This window comes from Neoarius graeffei, chromosome 3, assembly GCF_027579695.1.
Source record: "Neoarius graeffei isolate fNeoGra1 chromosome 3, fNeoGra1.pri, whole genome shotgun sequence".
NCBI lineage: Eukaryota > Metazoa > Chordata > Actinopteri > Siluriformes > Ariidae > Neoarius > Neoarius graeffei.
Window position 1 is genome coordinate 27,181,556 of NC_083571.1, and position 22,710 is coordinate 27,204,265.

The window sequence follows — 22,710 nt, forward strand, 5'->3', positions numbered from 1 at the left end:
GTGGTGATTGCTTTAAGATGACACTGGAAGCCCGACTTCCCCTCACATTTCATTAAAATGCAGCAATGAAACGTTTCCCAAACTGTCTATTTTTTTCATCAGTCTTGGTGTTGTTCAGTGTTTTAGTGAATCAGATTGATGGAGTATCTCACTGCAATATCGCGCTGTTTGTTCATTAAACTCAAACTGTTTAGTGGTGAACAGTGCAGCCTATGTGAAAAGCCCCTGACACAGAGCTAACAGACCCCCACTGAAGCCTCTGCATCTATTAGTGTCTGTTAGGTGTTTGTGTACTCGCTGTTTTAATAGGCAGAAAGATGAAAGCTCACTGGACAACAGGATTTAATGCATCATTTTGAGCCCTGCCCAGACACACGGCTTCACTGGGAGGGAATGGAGTGTGGGCGGGTGTGTTTTACACAGAAGAAAAAAAAAAACATCTCAGCATTAGAGAGAGAGAGAGAGAGAGAGAACTGTAATGAAGAATAGACATTTTCTCTTCTGAAATCAAAATTCTTTCACATACTTTGAAAAATTCACCAATTTTAAGACCCACAAAATGTTTCTTCATAAATAACAGGATTAAAATATATATATATAAGTGCTGTCAAGCGATTAAAATATTTAATCGCAATTAATGTCGCGACTGTCATAGTTAACTCGCGATTAATCGCAATTTAATCGCACATTTTTGTCACATGAAAAACCATGTAATTCTCTTATCAGCATAAAAAAGTGAATGGGCTTGCTCACCGTTCGAACTACGGGGGTACTTGGGGGATCCAAGATCCCCTGAAACAGACATGAGATCCCTTGAAAACATGATTTGGGAAATGTTGAGGGGTCTCTAAAATATTGGCAAAATGATGTTTATTGACATAGCAATCGTGTGTAATGGGAAGCATTTGCATATCCGAAGTGAGCGCGTGATGGAGATCCGCGCTCTGAGACAAGCGCAAGCACCCCCCCAAGGGAAAAAAAGGGCCCCCCCGAAAATATCGGCATAGTTCGAACACTGGTTGTACCAATGTTTTTTTTTTTTTATTGCAGAGCATAACACGTCTTGTCACAGCCACTGCAAAGTGGGGCTGGAGCCGCCGATGGGAAAACGAAACCTAAGCCGAGCACCGTGGCTCTTCGGGGGAGGGCAGAGGACTCTGGCTGTGCGGGGCGTGGCATTACAGTCTAGCTGCTATCATTTTTCTAAGCAAAGTCTCTGTTCCAAGTTCCTGGCAGTTTCAAAAGCTTATGAAAAACCTACATCATGTCACAAAGCGTTAATCTCGAGATAAAAAAATTATCGCCGTTAAAATTGAGTCAAGTTAACGCGTTAATAACGCGACATTTTTGACAGCACTAATATATATATATATGTATATTTCTCTACTTGTGTTTGCAGAAAAGTTTTTGAAGGCTTTGACATTACCTGGTTTTCTTTAATAGAAGATTAGACATGGTCTAATCTTCATCCGAGTCAGAATAGTAGACAAGCACATTCTGTCTAAAGAAACCGGTCACACCTGTTCTTGTCAGTCCTGAATAAACCATTTAAACATTCACACTCTGGGGTTTAAAAAGTGTGTGAACCTCTGAGCTAATGACTTCTCCAAGAGCTAATTAGAAAGCAAAGCAAAAACATCAAAACAAATCTTAATGTTCATAAACTGAGGCAGTGAAGTGTGTGTCATTGTGTCTCTGCAGGTTGTGGTGGTGTCGTGTCTCAGATGAAGGCTGTGCTGCTCTCGCTTCAGCTCTGAGATCAAATCCCTCACACCTGAGAGTACTGAGTCTGTCTGGGAATAAAATAGGAGACTCAGAAAAGAAGTTGCTCTCTGCTCTTAAGGATGATAAACATTACAGACACTCAGGTAAGTAATGACCTTTTTAGGTGAATGTTGAAAAGAAAAAAGTAATAATTTCACCTCATTATCGTTTTTCTTTAATTTCAGTAAATGTCACATGACCAGGCCATGAAATGAAACCAGTTTTTGAAATTTTCACTGTGTTCTATTTAATCCGACTTTTTCCTCACAGTTGTCTTTAATGCTGTTTGTTGTTCAGTAAAATTGATTTAAAATTCATCTGAAAGCAGAAGATGGAGTTAGTCAGAGTCTCCAAAATGTCCCGTCTGAGTGCATGAGAGTGATTGTAAATGAACACCTTGTCTCCTTGTGACACCCTGCTGTCTCTGACTTCATAAACAGCACATTATTCTATTTTTATTTATTGCATTGCCTGTTTGCACCGTGGGTCAGAGAGGACTGAAATTTCATCTGTGCTGTATGTCGAGCATCTCATCTCATCTCATTATCTCTAGCCGCTTTATCCTTCTACAGGGTCGCAGGCAAGCTGGAGCCTATCCCAGCTGACTACGGGCGAAAGGCGGGGTACACCCTGGACAAGTCGCCAGGTCATCACAGGGCTAACACATAGACACAGACAACCATTCACACTCACATTCACACCTACGGTCAATTTAGAGCCACCAGTTAACCTCGCCTGCATGTCTTTGGACTTTGGGGGAAACCGGAGCACCCGGAGGAAAAAGGCCCTCGCCGGCCACTGGGCTCGAACCCAGGAACTTCTTGCTGTGAGGCGACAGTGCTAACCACTACACCACCGTGCCGCCCGTCATGATACATAGAATTCAGAAAGCCAAAATCATCTGTGGTACACCGGATAAACCTACAGCCTGAATTAATCCTACTGAATGCATAAATCATTCATGATACTGTTCTTGTATAATGCTTCACAATCCTGTTTCATAGTTAAAAGGCAGCTAAAGGAACCAAGCAGAGATGAATGAATAGTGGTACATTGAAACTTTATTCTGTCATCTTGTATCACTGTGACTTCACACCATGTATCATGAATTATAAAAAGAAAGGATAGAGAGGAAGCCAAAAGGAGGATGGATGTAACATTGAGTAATTTGCATTGTAACTGTCTTCACAGTACAAAGTGATTGAATGAAATTTACAGCAGATTGATGAGTTTAAAGCACACTTACACTCATGCTTACACATCGCTACCGTAGAATCTGTACTATTTCCCAAATGAACCTGAATGTAAATATAGGTTCTAAAAGAAAAGCAAGTGACCCCATGATGGTTACAGAGTTCCCCTCCTCATTATCTCTAGCCGCTTTATCCTGTTCTACAGGGTCGCAGGCAAGCTGGAGCCTATCCCAGCCGACTACGGGCGAAAGGCGGGGTACACCCTGGACAAATCGCCAGGTCATCACAGGGCTGACACATAGACACAGACAACCATTCACACTCACATTCACACCTATGGTCAATTTAGAGTCACCAGTTAACCTAACCTGCACGTCTTTGGGGGAAACCGGAGCACCCGGAGGAAACCCACGCAGACACGGGGAGAACATGCAAACTCCACACAGAAAGGCCCTTGCTGGCCACAGGGCTCGAACCCAGACCTTCTTGCTGTGAGGCAACAGTGCTAACCACTACACCACCGTGCCGCCCAGTTACAGAGTTATTAAAGTGCTGATGACACGTTTTTGACATCTTTGGCAATGTTTTATAACATAAAAAGTAATTCCCGATGATCCATATATTAATTCACGAAGGCACCTATTTTACAAGTTATGATAAAAAAACGCGGCTATTTGGGCAAATTTGACAGGGCTGCAGCACCCAGGAGACGAAGGAGGAGGAGGAGCTATATGACGTCAGCGAAAGAACCTTCCTCCTAACTTACCAGTTTGTTGTTGATGTGACAGGTGTTCAGTTTATCATTATTAGTATTTTTATTATACATTATTATATATATATATAGTTATTATGCCTTCGCGTTCTGTTGCCGGCTTTTGCTCCAAAACCCACAAGGATGGGGTAAGTTTATTCAAGTTTCCCAGAGATCCCGAGCTGCATGCGAAGTGGGTGAAGCAAGTCAGGCGCACTCGTGACAAGTGGGAGCCCTCACCAACATCCGTCCTGTGCTCTGAACACTTCGATTTGGATTGTTTTGACACCCTTCCCAGCTTAAAAGAATCTCTTGGGTGTTCAGTTCAGCACAAACGTGTGTTACTACCATCAGCAGTGCCTACACAGTGTTGCCAGATTGGGAGGTTTCCCTCCCAGTTGGGCAGTTTCAAGTGCATTTTGGTGGGTTTTGAACATATTTTGGGCTGGAAAACGTCAGCGGTATCTGTCGCCAGATACTGCTGAAGTTTTCCAGCCCAAAATATATTCAAAACCCACCAAAATGCACTTGAAACTGCCCAACTGGGCAGGAAACCTCCCAATCTGGCAACACTGCCAGTATTCCGGAGGGGGTCTACTAGTAGCTATGCGGGATCCAAAGACAGTCCTCCTGTCAGAACATGTGTTGTGAAACGACATAAGATAAAGGTACGTAGAGCTATAGATTCTACATGATAATCATAAATGTAATCATAAAGTCGGCGTGATATCAGTCATGTATTTGCTTGTGAAAGCTTGCGGCTTTCATGTAACTGCCGCCTAGCAACGAGAGGCAAAGGGTAAACAGGGTAGGCTATCATAGATTCTATTCGGAAGAGATCAACACAATTCTAGAGTCCCAGAAGAGGAAGAGCTAACACTAGAGAGTTCACCGGTGTTTTCATGCGCCATTTCCATTGAGTAGAACCAGAGTAGAACAGCCAGTGAACCGCAGCGTGTTCTTCCGCTGACGTCACAACATGGCCGCGAGCCACGGACCCAGTTTTCTTGCGCTGTGCAATTAAAAGTTGGATATTCGCATAACAACAGCTTCTTTTCACGTAATTATAACAGAAATCTAACATGTTTGCCATGTTGTATAGTTTATTTAAGAAATTGCATAGAGTCATGTTCGTGTCATCAGCCCTTTAAGAGGAATTTCAGGCACAACACACTGACTTACACAGATAAAAATATAAATTCAACTTCCTGCTTTTCATTCACATCCAGCAATTCAGTTAAAGCTTGTCTTCTCACAGATCCTAATAAACTCATTATCACAGGGATAATCAGCCCAGTTGTTGAAAAGATTAGTCCAACCATGTTTTAGAATACAGTCCTCATTTCCTGCCCGACTGTTGGGTTCTCCTTGTCCCCAGTACCTGAAGATGAGAATCAGAGGATTTTCTCAGGGCAAAGAAGAGTCAGTAACTGTATTATGAGCAAATATCAGCTCAGTGATTTCTTACCCAGTGGTCAGTGTTGTATCATCCACCCACTTCCATATACCCTCAGTCTCTTGGTCATTCAGACCAATCCAAGCGTGTCTGTTATGCAGCAATTTAGTGATGAACTCCTGTCATGGTTATAGTAAATAATCAGAATAAATAAGAGTCTCTGTCTCTCTCTCTCTCTCTCGCTCGCTCTCACCTGTTCCTCTCTGCTGTTTATGATCACAAGGTCTGCACCTCGCTCTCTGCAGTCCTGTCTGCTCTCAGTCCAGCTCTTTCGTTTCATTGAGATGTAGTAAGAACTATAGTTGAAACAAGTCCATCCTGGATCCAGACCATTTTAATGAAAAAAAGGGAGAATAATTCTCAAAATTAGTTAAGCTTCAGCACTGATAAGACACTGTATACTGTACTGCCCTCAGTCCAGGTTTTCACCTCAGTAGAGATGTAGTAAATACTGGAGTTGAAACATCTCGCTTTGAAAAGTGAAATTGATCACAGAAAAAGACATTTAAGGTTGTGTTCAGAGTTGGGTAATATTTTAATACTGAAATTATGCATATCTGTATTCAGATCTTAGATGTACACTAACTACAGACTCCGACACTATTTAGAAGTTACAGGTGAGTTGTGTCTGTGGGGTTCAGTAAAGGGACTAAATTTAAAGAAACATTTAAGCAAAATTTTAAGCATTTAGTAGATTTTAACTAGAAGTAGAATTTAAGCTTGTCCATAATGTTGATGAGAACTGACAGAAACACTGACAGAAAGTTGGAGGTAATAGTTTGAGCATTAGGAATATAATAATAATAATAATAATAATAATAATAATAATAATAATAATAATAAAACTGAGAATTCACTTTTATTTATTAGAGGGACATTTTTTTTTTCCTGTTGTGCAATCATGCTGGGCTTGAAGGTAAACATTATTGTGTCTTAATTGAGGAGGATGAAATCTGAGAGGTTTGGATGGTGTATTGAACCAACTTTTTTTTGTGATGTATATTCAAAATATCTCAGAACTTGATGAAAGCGAAAAGGAAGATGTTTTGCAAAGTTACAGAGACTGCTGTGCAAAAGGCTGAATGTATTGTTTGTAGATAGACTAGGATGTCAGTGATAATTTTTTTGTGGTCCAGGATGTGAGACAGTAAAGGAAGTGCATGATGTTTAAGGATTTTGACTCTCCTTTACTACCTCACCCGGGACGGAGTCCACCGGGGGCGAGTTATTGTTTTCGGTGGGGTTTCTTTGTTTGTTTGTTTGTTTGTTTGTTTGTTAGCAACATTACGGGAAAACAGCTAGAGCAAACTTCATGAAACTTTCAGGATAGATGGGCATTCGTCTCAAATAGAACCTCCAACATTTTGAGTGTCATCTGGTCAAAGTCAAGGTCACCAAAAAGGTCAAAATTGTTTTGTTCACGATCTCTTCCTTCATCATATTTACTTTAAACCAATTCCAAAATGTTCATCTTTCAATTCTGCTTCCATTGATATGCTACATGATGGGGCATCTCTCGTAGTTTTCTTAGCAGTTGGGGGGCAAATGTCAGGGGGGTCATGGTCATTGCTAAAATTTTCATATTTTCCATTATAACTCGAAAACAGTTAGAGACAGAGGGATGTTTATCATTATCAGCATATAGGAAGCCATATATGGGCTTTCAATTGGCACCATGACCTTTGCCCTTGTTTATTTGTTTGTGTGTCTGTCTGTCTGTCTGTTAACAATCTAGTGTCTAGACAGTTGCACTGATTGACTTCAAATTTTCAGGGAAGGTGGGCAATGGTCCATCGATTACTTGATTAAATTTTGGGGGTTATCGGGTCAAAGTGAAGGTCAATGTCACCAGAAAGGTCAACCTTTCAGTCAACATAATATATTTCCCATTATAACTCAAAAACGGTTGCCGATAAACAAATGTTTACTATTATGAGCATATAGGAACTCCCACATGGCCTTTCATTTGCCACCATGATCTTTGACCTTGAGTGACCTTGAAAGGTCAAACTCAAGGTCACAGATTTCAGAGGGCTATAACTTGAAAACGGTTGATGGTAGACAGATGTTTACCTATATCAACTTATAGGAAGTGCCATATGGGCTTTCATTTGGCCCCATGAACTTTGACCTTGAATGACTTGGAAATGTTAAACTCAAGGTCATGGATTTTCAGGGTGTTGTAACTGGTCTGTAACTGGTCTTTCTCTTTAGTCAGGGTGTTGTAACTGGTCTGTAACTGGTCTTTCTCTTTAGTCAGGGTGTTGTAACTGGTTTGTAACTGGTCTTTTTCTCTATTAAGGTTGTTGAATTTGATCCACAACACTGTGACGGCAATCAGCAGTAGAACACACATCAACACCACACACACTGCAGTCAGTGTGTAGCATTTCTTCCCTGCAGGGTTGATTCCTGTAACTAGAGAAAAATTAAGTAATGTAAGGGATGTAATTTTTTTTTAAATACTTGTACATCTGTTGTTCAGGAGTTAATCTGAGAAGAGTAATGAGTTTACACCATGGTGTAAGTTATAGCTCTTGGTAAAATATATAGGTTATATCATGGAGTGAACTATATAAATATTGCCACCCTTTAGGTAATAGGGTAAAAGGAAACACATATTAAACAAATGCACTCCCTAATGTTTTGTGGGTTTGCCCAGGTACCAGCTTAGACAAGGCATTCAATTGCTGGAAGGATGGAAAGGCTTCTTCCACAATTTAAGGGACCCAAAGCTCAGCACTCCCACCATTCGGGAACTTCCACACTGCCTCACCTCACTGGGCTGGCTTAAATTCCACTGACTGGCTCAATCCAAAACATCCTCACAAACCCCATGATTGTGATTAATTTTTATTCCACGACTATCAAATCATGCTGGTTGTACAAAAACAAACTGTGGAAATGCAAAGCAGGTCATTTACACAGAACCAATGTACACATAAATCATGTATATTCAATGTATGTTTCTCCCTGTAATTTCATAATGGAGACTAATTTCAGAATTTACTGGTTGTAGTGATATCATGGCCGCAAAAGATCGTCGTGAATTAGTCTTTGCAATGTATGTCTGATTTCTGAGTTGCCTTTGCAAGTGATGGGCAATAATTTGAAAATTGTATAGCACTGAAAGAAATGACAGATGCATACATCCATAGATGATCTTCCCACAAGATTATAATGCATTTTCATTTAATCTGGTGTGTGACAACTTTTTTGGATCTCAACAAATGCATGCATTTGAGGAAAGGAGGTTTGGAGTGAGATCTGAATGAGGAAGGCAGAAGCTTCAAGGTCTTTCTTTTCGCACTTGACTAGCTTTTGCTAATACTTATGTCTAAACCTCCTTTCCTGTATCTGTATGTTTATCAGGGCTATGCAATTTCCAAATTATTGCTCATCACCTGAGAAGAAGACTCAGTAATCTGCAACTGCACTGTCATGGATACTCTCATGATACTGCCCAGACATACCATGTTATGATAAGAAATGAAATATTTTCCAAAAATAGATGAAGGTAAAAATATAAATAAGGTTACACCCATAGCACCAACTAGTCAGGTAGACAGATTAACTTTCATTAATCAGGGTTTTTATTAGTAACCGATTGCTGATCAAAATCATTGGTTGTAATGTATGTTTTTTGTCCAAATGCAGTTTTTCCCATAATTGTTTGAACTTTCTTGCTGGACTTATTTGATAAGGAATGCTGTTTGGTTGCTGAGGCTGTGTACATGTGACTAGATAAAAGGTGGGAACCGATTGGCTAATCCTTCTTATATTGTCCAATCATTTAGCGTGTATTAAATTATAGCATATCACGTGGTTCCCACATGGTAAGATGGCAACCCTATCCTGTATGGTATAGCATGATGGCGACCATGAAAAAACGAAAGCGATTATACATTCGTTTTCTTTGAATTGTTATACATTCGATTTCTTTGTTCTGCAAGCATTCGTGTTATGTTCTGATTTCCCAAATCTTGATCGGGCTTTGTGGCATACGAACTCAGTGTTCTCCACGGGTGCTTTTAAAGTGGTGCACCACCATGTTATAATTCTGGCCCGCCACCCTTCCCGTGGCCAAAAAAATAAATAAACGTAACTTCATCAGTAGACACCAAATAAATCACATTTACTTTATTATAATTTTTAAAAACTATTTAACATGCAGAAGACCATTAAATGAATGCATACAAGGCTACCTGAAATGCCCATGCGATCGCAATAGAAAACCATCCGGCCAGCTGCATATACAGATTGTGACCCAGAGCTATGCAGATTTGAGGTCTATCCCTGCGTTACACTACACCACACCACATTACACTATACTGACACATAGTAATGTTGGAAGCGACAAGCTGCAGCTAGTCAGCAGCTAAATAACTTTGCGGGCGTTTGTAGTGTTATTGTTCAACGGTTACGCTTATCTATTGTCTTTTCTGTCCATACACAGTTACAGTAATCATATAACAGCACACACACACACACACACATTAGTTAAGTTCAGGTCTTTTATTTTATGTATCTGTGATCGTGTAGGTGAGAGCTACATTTTCCCGTTGCTTCATTGTTTGTTTACTGCAGGACTTCCAGGTTCCTGTGTCAAAGGACCCGAACTACGGAGGCTGGGGTGGCTTTGTAGCGCCAGTCTTGGGCATGCGCACCAGCTCGTGCATTGATTGGAGTATTTTCACCCAATTAACATTAATTATGTGTATTGTAAAAAAATGTATGCATTTATTGTAATTGGGTATTTTGTTTATGAATGGAAGTTCATTTATTTTTCACACACAGAAAAAAAATATAATTAATTCAGGCATGCGCAACAGGCGCCTCAGTGTCAACTGAAATGTCAATTGAGTCTCACATTGACAGTAAAGGTATGTACAGTAAGAATGTGTTAATTTTTTGTAAAATGATTTTAACAATGTGTAGCAGCTCGTAGGGGTGGAGCACACAGCAAAATCCCCAGTGTTGAATTAACACCCAGAGTGTTGATTTAACACCCTACTGTGTTTATATAGGTCCAACTGGACAGAAATTAACTCTGAAAGTGTTAATTCAACACTGAGGAATTTGCTATGCACAGAAAAGACGGCAGGCCAGAATTAAGTTCCACAAGAACCTCTTTATTTTATGTCTTTTCAGACTTTAGATACTCTATCTATCTATCTATCTATCTATCTATCTATCTATCTATCTATCTATCTATCTATCTATCTATCTATCTATCTATCTATCTATCTATCTATCTATCTATACACACACACACACACACACACACACACACACCAGTCATCTGGTTGGGGAGAGAGCTTCCTTCCTCTGCTCTCTCTCTCTTCTTGTAGGGCACGGTCACTGGGGAAGACACACAAACACAGATTAACCAACATCAGGTGCAGTGATTCTGCCACTTACCTTCCCTGACTCCGCCCTCCGGTCACAGAATACTGTCAGCAGGAAAATCGCATGGTAAAATCTACATCAGTGAACAGTAAAGCACAAATGGCTGCATTCAAAGTTGCATACAGAATTGCCCAGTGCAAGAAACCAGACACGATAGCTGAGTAGCTCATTCTCTCCGCTAGTCTAGACATGGTATCAATTATGCTTGATTAGACAAGTGCTGCAAAATCGAAAGCAGCCTGTCAATGACACTGTTGCAAGATGTATATGCGATATTTCATGTGATCTTGAACAACTCATGGAAAAACTCAAAGACACGTTTTGCATTACAAGTGGGCGAGGCTACTGACAGTAATAAAGACTGTTTGTTAATTTCTTATGTCCGCTTTATAAAGTCAGAGTCATTGGGTGAGGATTTGCTGCTTTGCAAGACCGTCCAAAGGAGAGCCACAGCTGATGAGCTCTTCAGGACTCTTGACAATTACTTCATAGAGCACAGGCTGAAATGGGAAAACTGTGTGAACTTTTGCTCAGATGGTGCACAGACCATGGCAGGGAAGAGAAAAGTACTGGAGGCACTGATCAAGGGGGTTACACCAAATGTGCAATGGACACACTGTGTCCTTCAAAGAGAGACGCTAGAATCAAGACAGCTCAGCCCTGAACTAAATGAGCTTTTGACAGAGGCTGTAAGTGTGGTCAATTTCATCAAAACCTGACCCCTGAAAATGCGATTGATCTCAGCACTTTGTGAGGGGATGGGAGCTGATCATTTGCTGTTTCACAGCAAGGCATTGGTGGATCTCGCGAAGCAAAGTGTTGACACAAGTATTTGAGCTCAGAGAGGAGATTCAGATCTTTTTGGAGGAGGAGCAGATGTATGAGGCTGCAAACAAGTTCAGTGATGAACAATTTCTGATGAAACTGGCCTATCTCAGCGAAAAATTTGGAAAGCTGAAGGAATTAAATCTTCAGCTTCAAGGCAGAGACAAGCACTTACCTCACCTGGCAGCTAAGATGCCTTGGTTCCAGGAATGCCTTTCTTGTTGTGGAATGGTGTGCTAGCTTCAGAAGGATAGAGTTTTCAGTACCGCATCGCAGTGAGAGTACAATTTAAAGTTGGATTACAGAAGGCTCCAGACCTCTGGTTGTTTTCAAACGCATTATCAACCAGGCTCCTGTGAGAAGGTTCCTGACTCCATATCAGAAGGCTGTTTCTTGAAATCACGTCGAGGTGACGCACCAACAGAATGTTGTTGGGCTTTTTGCACTGTCTAATGCAGAGACGTTCAGATGCACTCCAATCTCTACGATAACCATCCAGGATATTTTTTTTTCAAGCTCATGCTAAAAGCCAAGATCGCTCCGCTAAGAGCTCTTTCACCAATTCGGCTCGCTGAAGAAAATGCCTCGAGGCGCCGCTTAGAGAACACGCGTATCAGGTGGCTGGTTGTGGAATGGTGTGCTAGCTTCAGAAGGATAGTACCGCATCGCAGTACGATTTAAAGTTGGATCACAGAAGGCTCCCGACCTCTGGTTGTTTTCAAACGCATTTTCAACCAGGTTTCTGCGAGAAGATGAACCTGTCGAAATAAGCGCCCGAACAGGGACTTGAACCCTGGACCCTCAGAGTAAAAGTCTGATGCTCTACCCACTGAGCTATTCGGGCTCCCGGGTCAGCCCTCGGGAAAGAATCGGTCGGGCCCGTGGGCGCACACGTCCAACTGTTTCCGCTGAGAAAATTTGTCCTCCGCACTGGATCAGAGACCTTCTTGCGCCCATCATAAGCTTATTCCCGTAACTGACTCATGAAATGAACAGCAGCGTGCTTGTCCCCTATTTTTCGTTTAACAGCACTATCCAACGACAACAAGGTGTCATCTTGTCTCTCCTTCACTCAGTAAAAGCAGCTTTTCCTCTTGATTGGCCGTCGGCTGGCACAAATAATGTCAAAAAAGGGCTTGTTTAACCTGTCAAACCGTACAGTTCACTCAAAGAAAGCTGAACCTTGTACCTATCTACTGAGCAGTGCAGGCTCTAAGGTGAGCACGGGACATGTGTTTTCTTTTACAACCTGAAGGATCTTGACCAGCGGCTCACTTGCACAATGCTACCAGCACGACTCTTCTTCATAGAGGTCTTGCCTTGGTTCCAGGAATGCCTTTCTTCTCCTGGTATTGGACTGGTTTGACACGCATCACCCGCTTGTCTTTTCGGGACAAGGAGACCAAACGACTAAAAAACAAGCCTATTCCTCTGACAAGGAGTGAACTGGCCATTGGACCATCAGATTAAAACACTGATGCGCTCCTCAGTGAGCTTCCCAGGCTACGCTCTTAGGTTTCTGTAGCGGCCAAAGCGTGTCAGAACCTCGGACGCTCATTTTCGACAGCTCCCTCTGATTAAGCGAATCCCCTGCTCATGCCACCTGGTCTTTGTCGCGTTCAAAAACGTCGCTGTTCATTGAACATGTAAAAGTTTGATGTGAGCCAACACAAAGCTGACTCTCGGTCTTGTCACGTCGCGTGTCTCGCGCCTAAGTTGAGCATCACTTGTCCACACTTTGCACTCACACTCCGAGGTGAGAACTGCCATACCGTATGATCTTGGAAATATCGCTGACTATATTGGGAAGGGGAGTCCAGTCAGGCTATGCTTTTGGATTGAGCTTGTGCTCGTCCTCTGGCAAAGCTTGAATTCAGATTTCAGAGCGATGCCAACTCTGTGCCTTGGTGGTACGGTCTGCGCCAGCTCCGCTCAGACCTCGTGGCGCAAAGGTAGCGCGTCTGACTCCATATCAGAAGGCTGTTTCTTGAAATCACGTCGAGGTGACGCACCAACAGAATGTTGTTGGGCTTTTTGCACTGTCTAATGCAGAGACGTTCAGATGCACTCCAATCTCTACGATAACCATCCAGGATATTTTTTTTTCAAGCTCATGCTAAAAGCCAAGATCGCTCCGCTAAGAGCTCTTTCACCAATTCGGCTCGCTGAAGAAAATGCCTCGAGGCGCCGCTTAGAGAACACGCGTATCAGGCGGCTGGTTGTGGAATGGTGTGCTAGCTTCAGAAGGATAGTACCGCATCGCAGTACGATTTAAAGTTGGATCACAGAAGGCTCCCAACCTCTGGTTGTTTTCAAAAGCATTTTCAACCAGGTTTCTGCGAGAAGAGGAACCTGTCGAAATAAGCACCCGAACAGGGACTTGAACCCCGGACCCTCAGATTAAAAGTCTGATGCTCTACCCACTGAGCTATTCGGGCTCCCGGGTCAGCCCTCGGGAAAGAATCGGTCAGGCCCGTGGGCGCACACGTCCAACTGTTTCCGCTGAGAAAATTTGTCCTCCGCACTGGATCAGAGACCTTCTTGCGCCCGTCATAAGCTTATTCCCGTAACTGACTCATGAAATGAACAGCAGCGTGCTTGTCCCCTGTTTTTCGTTTAACAGCACTATCCAACGACAACAAGGTGTCATCTTGTCTCTCCTTCACTCAGTAAAAGCAGCTTTTCCTCTTGATTGGCCGTCGGCTGGCACAAATAATGTCAAAAAAGTGCTTGTTTAACCTGTCAAACCGTACAGTTCACTCAAAGAAAGCTGAACCTTGTACCTATCTACTGAGCAGTGCAGGCTCTAAGGTGAGCACGGGACATGTGTTTTCTTTTACAACCTGAAGGATCTTGACCAGCGGCTCACTTGGACAATGCTACCACACGACTCTTCTTCATAGAGGTCTTGCCTTGGTTCCAGGCATGCCTTTCTTCTCATGGTATTGGACTGGTTTGACACGCATCACCCGCTTGTCTTTTCGGGACAAGGAGACCAAACGACTAAAAAACAAGCCTATTCCTCTGACAAGGAGTGAACTGGCCATTGGACCATCAGATTAAAACACTGATGCGCTCCTCAGTGAGCTTCCCAGGCTACACTCTTAGGTTTCTTTAGCGGCCAAAGCGTGTCAGAACCTCGGACGCTCATTTTCGACAGCTTCCTCTGATTAAGCGAATCCCCTGCTCATGCCACCTGGTCTTTGTCGCGTTCAAAAACGTCGCTGTTCATTGAACATGTAAAAGTTTGATGTGAGCCAAAACAAAGCTGACTCTCGGTCTTGTCACGTCGCGTGTCTCGCGCCTAAGTTGAGCATCACTTGTCCACACTTTGCACTCACACTCCGAGGTGAGAACTGCCATACCGTATGATCTTGGAAATATCGCTGACTATATTGGGAAGGGGAGTCCTGTCAGGCTATGCTTTTGTATTGAGCTTGTGCTCGTCCTCTGGCAAAGCTTGAGTTCAGATTTCAGAGCGATGCCAACTCTGTGCCTTGGTGGTACGGTCTGCGCCAGCTCCGCTCAGATCTCGTGGCGCAAAGGTAGCGCGTCTGACTCCATATCAGAAGGCTGTTTCTTGAAATCACGTCGAGGTGACGCACCAACAGAATGTTGTTGGGCTTTTTGCACTGTCTAATGCAGAGACGTTCAGATGCACTCCAATCTCTACGATAACCATCCAGGATATTATTTTTTCAAGCTCATGCTAAAAGCCAAGATGGCTCCGCTAAGAGCTCTTTCACCAATTCGGCTGGCTGAAGAAAATGCCTCGAGGCGCCGCTTAGAGAACACGCGTATCAGGCGGCTGGTTGTGGAATGGTGTGCTAGCTTCAGAAGGATGGTACCGCATCGCAGTACGATTTAAAGTTGCATCACAGAAGGCTCCCGACCTCTGGTCGTTTTCAAATGCATTTTCAACCAGGTTTCTGCGAGAAGATGAACCTGTCGAAATAAGCGCCCGAACAGGGACTTGAACCCTGGACCCTCAGATTAAAAGTCTGATGCTCTACCGACTGAGCTATTCGGGCTCCCGGGTCAACCTTCGGGAAAGAATCGGTCGGGCACGTGGGCGCACACGTCCAACTGTTTCCGCTGAGAAAATTTGTCCTCCGCACTGGATCAGAGACCTTCTTGCATCCGTCATAAGCTTATTCCCGTAACTGACTCATGAAATGAACAGCAGGGTGCTTGTCCCCTATTTTTCGTTCAACAGCACTATCCAACGACAACAAGGTGTCATCTTGTCTCTACTTCACTCAGTAAAAGCAGCCCTCAGCAGCTTTTCCTCTTGATTGGCCGTCGGCTGGCACAAATAATGTCAAAAAAGTGCTTGTTTAACCTGTCAAACCGTACAGTTCACTCAAAGAAAGCTGAACCTTGTACCTATCTACTGAGCAGTGCAGGCTCTAAGGTGAGCACGGGACATGTGTTTTCTTTTACAACCTGAAGGATCTTGACCAGCGGCTCACTTGGACAATGCTACCACACGACTCTTCTTCATAGAGGTCTTGCCTTGGTTCCAGGCATGCCTTTCTTCTCATGGTATTGGACTGGTTTGACACGCATCACCCGCTTGTCTTTTCGGGACAAGGAGACCAAACGACTAAAAAACAAGCCTATTCCTCTGACAAGGAGTGAACTGGCCATTGGACCATCAGATTAAAACACTGATGCGCTCCTCAGTGAGCTTCCCAGGCTACGCTCTTAGGTTTCTTTAGCGGCCAAAGCGTGTCAGAACCTCGGACGCTCATTTTCGACAGCTTCCTCTGATTAAGCGAATCCCCTGCTCATGCCACCTGGTCTTTGTCGCGTTCAAAAACGTCGCTGTTCATTGAACATGTAAAAGTTTGATGTGAGCCAAAACAAAGCTGACTCTCGGTCTTGTCACGTCGCGTGTCTCGCGCCTAAGTTGAGCATCACTTGTCCACACTTTGCACTCACACTCCGAGGTGAGAACTGCCATACCGTATGATCTTGGAAATATCGCTGACTATATTGGGAAGGGGAGTCCTGTCAGGCTATGCTTTTGTATTGAGCTTGTGCTCGTCCTCTGGCAAAGCTTGAGTTCAGATTTCAGAGCGATGCCAACTCTGTGCCTTGGTGGTACGGTCTGCGCCAGCTCCGCTCAGATCTCGTGGCGCAAAGGTAGCGCGTCTGACTCCATATCAGAAGGCTGTTTCTTGAAATCACGTCGAGGTGACGCACCAACAGAATGTTGTTGGGCTTTTTGCACTGTCTAATGCAGAGACGTTCAGATGCACTCCAATCTCTACGATAACCATCCAGGATATTATTTTTTCAAGCTCATGCTAAAAGCCAAGATGGCTCCGCTAAGAGCTCTTTCACCAATTCGGCTGGCTGAAGAAAATGCCTCGAGGCGCCGCTTAGAGAACACGCGTATCAGGCGGCTGGTTGTGGAATGGTGTGCTAGCTTCAGAAGGATGGTACCGCATCGCAGTACGATTTAAAGTTGCATCACAGAAGGCTCCCGACCTCTGGTCGTTTTCAAATGCATTTTCAACCAGGTTTCTGCGAGAAGATGAACCTGTCGAAATAAGCGCCCGAACAGGGACTTGAACCCTGGACCCTCAGATTAAAAGTCTGATGCTCTACCGACTGAGCTATTCGGGCTCCCGGGTCAACCTTCGGGAAAGAATCGGTCGGGCACGTGGGCGCACACGTCCAACTGTTTCCGCTGAGAAAATTTGTCCTCCGCACTGGATCAGAGACCTTCTTGCATCCGTCATAAGCTTATTCCCGTAACTGACTCATGAAATGAACAGCAGGGTGCTTGTCCCCTATTTTTCGTTCAACAGCACTATCCAACGACAACAAGGTGTCATCTTGTCTCTACTTCACTCAGTAAAAGCAGCCCTCAGCAGCTTTTCCTCTTGATTGGCCGTCGGCTGGCACAAATAATGTCAAAAAAGTGCTTGTTTAACCTGTCAAACCGTACAGTTCACTCAAAGAAAGCTGAACCTTGTACCTATCTACTGAGCAGTGCAGGCTCTAAGGTGAGCACGGGACATGTGTTTTCTTTTACAACCTGAAGGATCTTGACCAGCGGCTCACTTGGACAATGCTACCACACGACTCTTCTTCATAGAGGTCTTGCCTTGGTTCCAGGCATGCCTTTCTTCTCATGGTATTGGACTGGTTTGACACGCATCACCCGCTTGTCTTTTCGGGACAAGGAGACCAAACGACTAAAAAACAAGCCTATTCCTCTGACAAGGAGTGAACTGGCCATTGGACCATCAGATTAAAACACTGATGCGCTCCTCAGTGAGCTTCCCAGGCTACGCTCTTAGGTTTCTTTAGCGGCCAAAGCGTGTCAGAACCTCGGACGCTCATTTTCGACAGCTTCCTCTGATTAAGCGAATCCCCTGCTCATGCCACCTGGTCTTTGTCGCGTTCAAAAACGTCGCTGTTCATTGAACATGTAAAAGTTTGATGTGAGCCAAAACAAAGCTGACTCTCGGTCTTGTCACGTCGCGTGTCTCGCGCCTAAGTTGAGCATCACTTGTCCACACTTTGCACTCACACTCCGAGGTGAGAACTGCCATACCGTATGATCTTGGAAATATCGCTGACTATATTGGGAAGGGGAGTCCTGTCAGGCTATGCTTTTGTATTGAGCTTGTGCTCGTCCTCTGGCAAAGCTTGAGTTCAGATTTCAGAGCGATGCCAACTCTGTGCCTTGGTGGTACGGTCTGCGCCAGCTCCGCTCAGATCTCGTGGCGCAAAGGTAGCGCGTCTGACTCCATATCAGAAGGCTGTTTCTTGAAATCACGTCGAGGTGACGCACCAACAGAATGTTGTTGGGCTTTTTGCACTGTCTAATGCAGAGACGTTCAGATGCACTCCAATCTCTACGATAACCATCCAGGATATTATTTTTTCAAGCTCATGCTAAAAGCCAAGATGGCTCCGCTAAGAGCTCTTTCACCAATTCGGCTGGCTGAAGAAAAAGCCTCGAGGCGCCGCTTAGAGAACACGCGTATCAGGCGGCTGGTTGTGGAATGGTGTGCTAGCTTCAGAAGGATGGTACCGCATCGCAGTACGATTTAAAGTTGCATCACAGAAGGCTCCCGACCTCTGGTCGTTTTCAAATGCATTTTCAACCAGGTTTCTGCGAGAAGATGAACCTGTCGAAATAAGCGCCCGAACAGGGACTTGAACCCTGGACCCTCAGATTAAAAGTCTGATGCTCTACCGACTGAGCTATTCGGGCTCCCGGGTCAACCTTCGGGAAAGAATCGGTCGGGCACGTGGGCGCACACGTCCAACTGTTTCCGCTGAGAAAATTTGTCCTCCGCACTGGATCAGAGACCTTCTTGCATCCGTCATAAGCTTATTCCCGTAACTGACTCATGAAATGAACAGCAGGGTGCTTGTCCCCTATTTTTCGTTCAACAGCACTATCCAACGACAACAAGGTGTCATCTTGTCTCTACTTCACTCAGTAAAAGCAGCCCTCAGCAGCTTTTCCTCTTGATTGGCTGTCGGCTGGCACAAATAATGTCAAAAAAGTGCTTGTTTAACCTGTCAAACCGTACAGTTCACTCAAAGAAAGCTGAACCTTGTACCTATCTACTGAGCAGTGCAGGCTCTAAGGTGAGCACGGGACATGTGTTTTCTTTTACAACCTGAAGGATCTTGACCAGCGGCTCACTTGGACAATGCTACCACACGACTCTTCTTCATAGAGGTCTTGCCTTGGTTCCAGGCATGCCTTTCTTCTCATGGTATTGGACTGGTTTGACACGCATCACCCGCTTGTCTTTTCGGGACAAGGAGACCAAACGACTAAAAAACAAGCCTATTCCTCTGACAAGGAGTGAACTGGCCATTGGAGCATCAGATTAAAACACTGATGCGCTCCTCAGTGAGCTTCCCAGGCTACGCTCTTAGGTTTCTTTAGCGGCCAAAGCGTGTCAGAACCTCGGACGCTCATTTTCGACAGCTCCCTCTGATTAAGCGAATCCCCTGCTCATGCCACCTGGTCTTTGTCGCGTTCAAAAACGTCGCTGTTCATTGAACATGTAAAAGTATGATGTGAGCCAAAACAAAGCTGACTCTCGGTCTTGTCACGTCGCGTGTCTCGCGCCTAAGTTGAGCATCACTTGTCCACACTTTGCACTCACACTCCGAGGTGAGAACTGCCATACCGTATGATCTTGGAAATATCGCTGACTATATTGGGAAGGGGAGTCCAGTCAGGCTGTGCTTTTGTATTGAGCTTGTGCTCGTCCTCTGGCAAAGCTTGAGTTCAGATTTCAGAGCGATGCCAACTCTGTGCCTTGGTGGTACGGTCTGCGCCAGCTCCGCTCAGACCTCGTGGCGCAAAGGTAGCGCGTCTGACTCCATATCAGAAGGCTGTTTCTTGAAATCACGTCGAGGTGACGCACCAACAGAATGTTGTTGGGCTTTTTGCACTGTCTAATGCAGAGACGTTCAGATGCACTCCAATCTCTACGATAACCATCCAGGATATTATTTTTTCAAGCTCATGCTAAAAGCCAAGATGGCTCCGCTAAGCTAAGAGCTCTTTCACCAATTCGGCTGGCTGAAGAAAATGCCTCGAGGCGCCGCTTAGAGAACACGCGTATCAGGCGGCTGGTTGTGGAATGGTGTGCTAGCTTCAGAAGGATGGTACCGCATCGCAGTACGATTTAAAGTTGGATCACAGAAGGCTCCCGACCTCTGGTTGTTTTCAAATGCATTTTCAACCAGGTTTCTGCGAGAAGATGAACCTCTCGAAATAAGCGCCCGAACAGGGACTTGAACCCTGGACCCTCAGATTAAAAGTCTGATGCTCTACCGACTGAGCTATTCGGGCTCCCGGGTCAACCTTCGGGAAAGAATCGGTCGGGCCCGTGGGCGCACACGTCCAACTGTTTCCGCTGAGAAAATTTGTCCTCCGCACTGGATCAGAGACCTTCTTGCGCCCGTCATAAGCTTTTTCCTGTAACTGACTCATGAAATGAACAGCAGGGTGCTTGTCCCCTATTTTTCGTTCAACAGCACTATCCAACGACAACAAGGTGTCATCTTGTCTCTACTTCACTCAGTAAAAGCATCCCTCAGCAGCTTTTCCTCTTGATTGGCTGTCGGCTGGCAAAAATAATGTCAAAAAAGTGCTTGTTTAACCTGTCAAACCGTACAGTTCACTCAAAGAACGCTGAACCTTGTACCTATCTACTGAGCAGTGCAGGCTCTAAGGTGAGCACGGGACATGTGTTTTCTTTTACAACCTGAAGGATCTTGACCAGCGGCTCACTTGCACAATGCTACCAGCACGACTCTTCTTCATAGAGGTCTTGCCTTGGTTCCAGGAATGCCTTTCTTCTCCTGGTATTGGACTGGTTTGACACGCATCACCTGCTTGTCTTTTCGGGACAAGGAGACCAAACGACTAAAAAACAAGCCTATTCCTCTGACAAGGAGTGAACTGGCCATTGGAGCATCAGATTAAAACACTGATGCGCTCCTCAGTGAGCTTCCCAGGCTACGCTCTTAGGTTTCTTTAGCGGCCAAAGCGTGTCAGAACCTCGGACGCTCATTTTCGACAGCTCCCTCTGATTAAGCGAATCCCCTGCTCATGCCACCTGGTCTTTGTCGCGTTCAAAAACGTCGCTGTTCATTGAACATGTAAAAGTATGATGTGAGCCAAAACAAAGCTGACTCTCGGTCTTGTCACGTCGCGTGTCTCGCGCCTAAGTTGAGCATCACTTGTCCACACTTTGCACTCACACTCCGAGGTGAGAACTGCCATACCGTATGATCTTGGAAATATCGCTGACTATATTGGGAAGGGGAGTCCAGTCAGGCTGTGCTTTTGTATTGAGCTTGTGCTCGTCCTCTGGCAAAGCTTGAGTTCAGATTTCAGAGCGATGCCAACTCTGTGCCTTGGTGGTACGGTCTGCGCCAGCTCCGCTCAGACCTCGTGGCGCAAAGGTAGCGCGTCTGACTCCATATCAGAAGGCTGTTTCTTGAAATCACGTCGAGGTGACGCACCAACAGAATGTTGTTGGGCTTTTTGCACTGTCTAATGCAGAGACGTTCAGATGCACTCCAATCTCTACGATAACCATCCAGGATATTATTTTTTCAAGCTCATGCTAAAAGCCAAGATGGCTCCGCTAAGAGCTCGTTCACCAATTCGGCTGGCTGAAGAAAATGCCTCGAGGCGCCGCTTAGAGAACACGCGTATCAGGCGGCTGGTTGTGGAATGGTGTGCTAGCTTCAGAAGGATGGTACCGCATCGCAGTACGATTTAAAGTTGGATCACAGAAGGCTCCCGACCTCTGGTTGTTTTCAAATGCATTTTCAACCAGGTTTCTGCGAGAAGATGAACCTGTCGAAATAAGCACCCAAACAGGGACTTGAACCCTGGACCCTCAGATTAAAAGTCTGATGCTCTACCCACTGAGCTATTCGGGCTCCCGGGTCAGCCTTCGGGAAAGAATCGGTCGGGCCCGTGGGCACACACGTCCAACTGTTTCCGCTGAGAAAATTTGTCCTCCGCACTGGATCAGAGACCTTCTTGCGCCCGTCATAAGCTTTTTCCTGTAACTGACTCATGAAATGAACAGCAGGGTGCTTGTCCCCTATTTTTCGTTCAACAGCACTATCCAACGACAACAAGGTGTCATCTTGTCTCTACTTCACTCAGTAAAAGCATCCCTCAGCAGCTTTTCCTCTTGATTGGCTGTCGGCTGGCACAAATAATGTCAAAAAAGTGCTTGTTTAACCTGTCAAACCGTACAGTTCACTCAAAGAAAGCTGAACCTTGTACCTATCTACTGAGCAGTGCAGGCTCTAAGGTGAGCACGGGACATGTGTTTTCTTTTACAACCTGAAGGATCTTGACCAGCGGCTCACTTGCACAATGCTACCAGCACGACTCTTCTTCATAGAGGTCTTGCCTTGGTTCCAGGAATGCCTTTCTTCTCCTGGTATTGGACTGGTTTGACACGCATCACCTGCTTGTCTTTTCGGGACAAGGAGACCAAACGACTAAAAAACAAGCCTATTCCTCTGACAAGGAGTGAACTGGCCATTGGAGCATCAGATTAAAACACTGATGCGCTCCTCAGTGAGCTTCCCAGGCTACGCTCTTAGGTTTCTTTAGCAGCCAAAGCGTGTCAGAACCTCGGACGCTCATTTTCGACAGCTCCCTCTGATTAAGCGAACCCCCTGCTCATGCCACCTGGTCTTTGTCGCGTTCAAAAACGTCGCTGTTCATTGAACATGTAAAAGTATGATGTAAGCCAAAACAAAGCTGACTCTCGGTCTTGTCACGT

General features: G+C 44.7%; 7 non-coding genes and 1 pseudogene across 7 annotated transcripts; all 8 read right to left on the minus strand.

Annotated features, from left to right (window-relative positions):
- Positions 1-4,941: 4,941 nt before the first annotated feature.
- On the minus strand, positions 4,942-13,168 carry LOC132882528 (hepatic lectin-like; annotated as a pseudogene).
- trnak-uuu (transfer RNA lysine (anticodon UUU)) lies at positions 12,170-12,242 on the minus strand. Its single transcript has one exon. It is a non-coding gene; the product is annotated as a tRNA-Lys (tRNA).
- A 595-nt stretch (positions 13,169-13,763) lies between the features above and the next one.
- On the minus strand, positions 13,764-13,836 carry trnak-uuu (transfer RNA lysine (anticodon UUU)). The gene has a single exon. It is a non-coding gene; the product is annotated as a tRNA-Lys (tRNA).
- A 1,520-nt stretch (positions 13,837-15,356) lies between these two features.
- Positions 15,357-15,429, minus strand: trnak-uuu (transfer RNA lysine (anticodon UUU)). Its single transcript has one exon. It is a non-coding gene; the product is annotated as a tRNA-Lys (tRNA).
- A 1,530-nt stretch (positions 15,430-16,959) lies between these two features.
- Positions 16,960-17,032, minus strand: trnak-uuu (transfer RNA lysine (anticodon UUU)). Its single transcript has one exon. It is a non-coding gene; the product is annotated as a tRNA-Lys (tRNA).
- Positions 17,033-18,562: 1,530 nt separating this feature from the next.
- trnak-uuu (transfer RNA lysine (anticodon UUU)) lies at positions 18,563-18,635 on the minus strand. Its single transcript has one exon. It is a non-coding gene; the product is annotated as a tRNA-Lys (tRNA).
- Positions 18,636-20,170: 1,535 nt separating this feature from the next.
- Positions 20,171-20,243, minus strand: trnak-uuu (transfer RNA lysine (anticodon UUU)). The gene has a single exon. It is a non-coding gene; the product is annotated as a tRNA-Lys (tRNA).
- Positions 20,244-21,774: 1,531 nt separating this feature from the next.
- trnak-uuu (transfer RNA lysine (anticodon UUU)) lies at positions 21,775-21,847 on the minus strand. The gene has a single exon. It is a non-coding gene; the product is annotated as a tRNA-Lys (tRNA).
- Positions 21,848-22,710: the final 863 nt, after the last annotated feature.